The sequence below is a fragment of the Zosterops lateralis genome (genome assembly GCF_965231275.1).
Source record: "Zosterops lateralis genome assembly, chromosome: 10".
Lineage (NCBI taxonomy): Eukaryota > Metazoa > Chordata > Aves > Passeriformes > Zosteropidae > Zosterops > Zosterops lateralis.
The window spans coordinates 13,009,426-13,015,050 of record NC_139770.1 but is presented as its reverse complement, the minus strand read 5'-3'; positions in this window follow the sequence as shown (position 1 = coordinate 13,015,050).

Here is a 5,625-nt window from a genome sequence, read left to right as displayed (position 1 = left end):
GTTGCTTCAACTGAGCTGGATTTACTCAAAGGAAGGGTAAATGAAGGGCTACAATGTGTGCCCCACTAACAGCACTCAGTTCACATGCAGCATCACATATTGAGAGCAAATCACACAGCCTGTCCCAATGTACCTCACTGTCGTCATCACTGCTCCCAGCTCAAAGGAATTTAAACATGATTCCTTCCACAGGAATAATTTGTTGGTTCAAATTCTGCTTTCATGAAACATGAAACAGAAATGATGATACTTGTTTGGCATTGTGTGCATATCAGAGCTGAATCTCAAACAGACATGACTGACAGTGCTAGAAATGGAAGCCAAACATCACAGACTTTGAATCATGACCAGGCTCAGTGTTCACTGTCCTCTGCTGAATTTCATAAAAATAATCTTTTGAATGGCAACATCTGTGTAATATTATATTTAAAGGTATGCATAACTTTAGAAAACACATTTTAAAGATAACATTTTTTTTGCCAGTTCCCAGAAAGAACTTGGCCATGATCATCAGCAGGGGTGAAAATTCACAGGCCAGATTTAAGTGGCAAACCCAAGTTAATTGGTATCTGTGTCTGGGATAAAACAAAACTATTATAAAGTAAAGCATCTAAGTCTGAGTGGGAAGGGCTGATTTTCAAAAGCACAGCAACATGTTTGATGAATAAAGGACCTCAAATACCTGCCTGTTTACAAGTGGTAGACTTTTACTCCAGCCTTACCTTTTGTGGAGCTATTCAAAAGATGGCTCCTCTTGGCTCTCCCTGCTTCAGTCAGGTGAAAGGCATCATGAGCAGAGTAAAAGGTTCTTTATCCAGAAGTCCCTTCATTCACTTAAAAAACAGCAGATTTTTGACAGAAGTACAACAGAGAAATGAGGAAAGTAAAGAAAAGGAAGGATACACAAAGAGGAAATACATCATCTAGTTAAAAGAAACCCTGCTGCTGCCTGCTTTAATATTAAAGTGAACAATGATTCCAGAAAAACAGGGTCTACTTTGCATCCAGTTTGGACACAAATTTTGCCTACCCAGGAAGAGATACATTTGCTTTTTGGAACTGCCAGTGCAGAAGCAGCTCCTGTGACTGTGGAGATGGAGTAGCACATGTGCAGCAAATACAGCCTCTTCTTTTGCAAGAGTTCACGACATTAAGTTCATTTGTTTGAAAAATCCTAGGAAGTCTTCAGAAGAAGAGGAAATATCTCCCAAATTATAGTTCTTTCCAGTTATTTTTGGTAGAGCTGACTATCATTCCCTCACCCTGTGGACTGCAGAGCAGTGTGAGCACAGTTTAGGGAGCCCAGCCAGCCCCTGGGTGCTGCCTTGCCAGTGCCTGGGCTGGCTCTGGTCTTGCTTCCCAGAAGTGCAACACCCAGTACTTGCTGCTGTGGAGATCCCTGCCTCAAAACCAGGCTGGTATCTGTCACAGAGAGAGCTCTGGGAGAGGGCCCAGGGCTTTGCAGTTAAATGGTAACAGGACAGTTTCTCCAGGCAGGGATTTACTCTACAGATAAGAGTCTAAGTCTCCATCCCGCCCCTGCCCACAGAACCATCCAATTTCATTTCCCCCTTAGCCAAGACAGCTGCCCACACAGGGCTGGGTGCAGGGCACTCACTGTACACCCTCTGTCCAGGCCAGGCTCTCCTTGCTGGCACCTGCAGCTCCTGTACTCTAAGCCCATGACACATGTTATATGTGCCACTGAATTCAACAGTCCAAACCCTCAAACCCAACACACTTGTTTTTAAATAACGTGTTGTTAATGATCAAGCACAACCAAGTCTACATATAGAAGTACATAATTACCCTATTTTATAAACTTCAGAAAATGATGTCACACTCTTCTCATTCAGCTCTCATTCATTCACAGTAGAAGCCAAACAAAAATTCTACTATTTATCCATCAAAATCAAACCAGTTGAACTTTAAAGTGTTATGGACATGCAGAGATTTGAAATATTGGATTCCTTAGAATCTTCTTTTTTTCAGCCTCCCCTTTTGCTCAATGATATGATGATTATGAGGGATACAATTAAAGCATACCAACTAAGGAAGACTAGAATTAAAAGCATATAGCTTCCTGTAAAGAGATTAAGTATCCTTATTGTTCACAGACCTCAACAGAAAATAAATAAATAAATAAATTTCCATCCCTCTGAAGAGTCAGACCTCGTGGATATTAGCACCACTGCTGCTCAAAAGTCTGCAATGACCTCTCTCACTTGTCCCAAACAAAGTTTCATCCTCTCCTGCTCTCTTCTCCTCTCACACACACAAACACAGATTACTCAGCTGGCCCAAGCAGAATGTTCTGGTCTCACAGAGAAGTGGATGACAACAGCAATATACATTCCTATTGCTACAGCAGAAACCAACATTTTTCCTGCAACTAAAAAGGTTTGAATGACAGTAAGAACTACAGTGTATCTTTTTTCAAAAATTTTTTCCTTAATATTTCCCCAGTAACATTCATATTTTAGTAGACCTTATAGAAGGGAACTCACTCTAAAAACACAGTTCATCATAGACTAAAGTGGATTAAAAAAATGCTAAATCACAGATGCATTGGACTGGGATCAATTCTAGGTCCCTTTTCTCAGAAAACATTTAGGGATATATAAACAGGATAGAACTGAAATACTCCTTATGGCAGCAGGAGAGTATTTTGTATCTAAAAACGCAAGAAGTGTTCTGAAAAAATAACTTTTGTAAGTTGTCTTATCTTCAGGAAAATTATCAGCTTTACTCACATCAGACTGCTACCAGGACATATCCAGGTTTCCAGTAATTCTACATCTGATTTACTCAGCTGCTTCTAAGCAAATCCACAGACATATCCTATGTGCAACAGTCCAGTCTATTTCCTGAAAGAATCAACAGTGGGAAAATGAATCAGAAATGAAAATAAAAGAATATAATGAAGAGAACCAGAATACCACAGATCTCACAACATGTGGTACTTTCCTCAAGCCTGGCTCTTGACATGCAGAAGCATGGGAATCTATGTAAGAAGCATCAGCTTTCAACAAAGAAAATAACTTTGCACTTCTTGTTTCTGCAAAAAGGAAATAAAATGTCTTGAAAATGTGAAAAAACTACAGCCAAAATGTTCAGATGTGAATCATTCCAAACATATTACTGAAAAATAAAGGGTTTTAAAGGCAATGTAATTTTCAGTTCCCAACAAAGAATTTGTTTTAAACTATTTATTCTCACTAGACCACTGGCGATTTTAATAAATATTGCTATTAGAAAAGCAATTTATTTGATTTCATAGCAATCAAATTGCCCAGTCCAGTCACCTTCTTAATGACAACTCTTTGCTCTAACACAAGCAATAGAATGAAACCTGTCCCCTGAAACCCTTTCACATCACAGACACCTCAATCAATTCTGGTGGGAAGCAGCCTCCTTATTTACAGCAGCTCAATGAAAACAGAATTCTAGTCACCCGGTCTATTATTCACGGGATGTTCCTGTAAATCACATTTCTATAGCGAGTGCATGTTGCAGTGCTCATCATGTTACAATTCTGTTATTGGGGTTCCAGACACAAAACTGCTGGAAGTGAAGAGATTTGCCCAAAATTACATTAAATTACATCTCTCTCTTACATACCCCAGAGATGGTCTGAACTCAGCAGAGAGATGTAGACCCAAATTCAATTTTACATGCATCTTTTAAGAAAGAATTCAATTGAAAAGAAGTTGTGTTTTTTTTTTCATTTTATTCTGGTTTAAAATACAATTATTATCTACTTTCTTCATCCTTTCCTGAAGAGAAGAGATGATGGAATGCAATAAAGGGCACAACTGATCCTAGGCAGTGATTCACACATACAGAGCCATTGTAAGCAGCCAGTGTTTGATGCTGGCTTGAGATTTGATTTCAGCTCTGTGAGAACTGAAAGCCCTGCCAATGTCACCTTATGGAGATCTGCCCACCAGCTCCACCCAGCAGTTTCTACCACACAACACACTGAGGCAGAAGGGGGCAATAGCTGCCAAATACATTGTTGCTCAGTAGAGTTCAGGAATCAGTCACACGTGTACAAAGAATGGTTTGGATAGAAAAAATACGTCCTGTATGTCAAGGGCTCCATTAATAAAACCAACAACATAAATGGGGATAACACAGCCCACTGCTGCAGCCAGCTTTAGGTGCTGTACAGGCCTGAATAGTACCTATAGCAAGTGGTTTCTAGAACCTGTCATGATAAATCTGTGAACATGGACATGGCTCATCATTAGAAGATCTCTCAGCACAATCTCTTTAGAAAAGACAATTACAAACTCCCCAAGTGGCAGGAGGGCAGCATGCTGCCAATATAGACTGCTTCAGTCCTGGCTGCTGTTCTAATGAAAATGCAAATGATTTTTCTTGTTACAACATAAATAAGATCAGGACAAAAGATTACGTCACAGGTGAGTTAGTGCTTCCATGTAACACACCCATGGCCCATCAGACATGGCCTGGAACAATTGAATTTATGGTATGTGCTGCAGTTCTGCATTTCTATCTGAACCTCTGATTTAGCTAACAGATTTTCAAAAATAAATTATAGCCAGACAAGGCCTTACTGATTGTACATGTGCAGCTATTGAAAAACTAGTTGTTATCACTGCAGAATCCACATGTTTCCTCTTGATTTGCCTCTCCTACTACTATGACTAAATAGACTGTAAATATTCTTAGCCACAATAAAGTTGTACTGCCAGCCTTTGGAGGATCTTGCCATCCTAAATCATGTTTTTCTTAAGAGGCCCTTCAAAACCACACTAGGTGTATAAAAAAGATTAGGAAGCAATCCACAGTTGTGGAGCTCCCGTTTGGAATCTTTAGCTCTGTCCATAACTATGGTGTGATTGCCCTAATATGAAACATCAACTTCTGAAATCCTGTTCTTGATGAGCATGATGGTGTCACAAATTCTGCCTGAAAAGTTGTTCCCTGTCTTGTTTAGCAGAACAAATAAGCAAAATCCCTCTTATAACAAAATCCTTTCTCTAAATGACAGTTGTCGGTGACACAAAAAGTCCTCCTAGAACGTGTGTTCCATGGGGGCTTCCTCTGCTCCCCTCCACTCTCAGGGAATAAAGTTTGGCAGATTTATTATATCAAGTATACATTTAACTTCATTAGTGATGACCAGAATATTCCAGTTGTGCTCACGGGCGGCCCGGGGTAGTCTTAGAGAAACTGGGAATGTTCGTACATCACTCGCCCTCTCTTCCCCTGATGGCTGGAGGCACAGGCAGGGCAGGGGCTCCTGATGCGCGTCCCTCGCCCCATGACCGCATCCCGCTCTGTGCCGCCGCCCGTCCGCCCTCCCGGCAGCGACCCCGGCCCTGCCCCGCGCCCGCTCCCGTCCCCCCGGCACCCGCGGGGCCCCGGCGCTCCCGGCCGGCTCCGCAGCCTCGGCGGGCGGGGAAGGAGGGAAAGGGGAGGGAGCCGGGTCAGCGGGGTCGGTCCGGGAGATGGGTGGGGAGAGGCAGCGGCCGGGCTGGGCTGTGCCGCAACGCCCCTCGCTATAAACGGAGGGGCCGCGCTCCGAGCGGGAGGAGCGGCGCGGCCGGAGAGGAGCGCGCCGGAGCTCAGCCCGGCTCGGATCAGCCCGGCTCA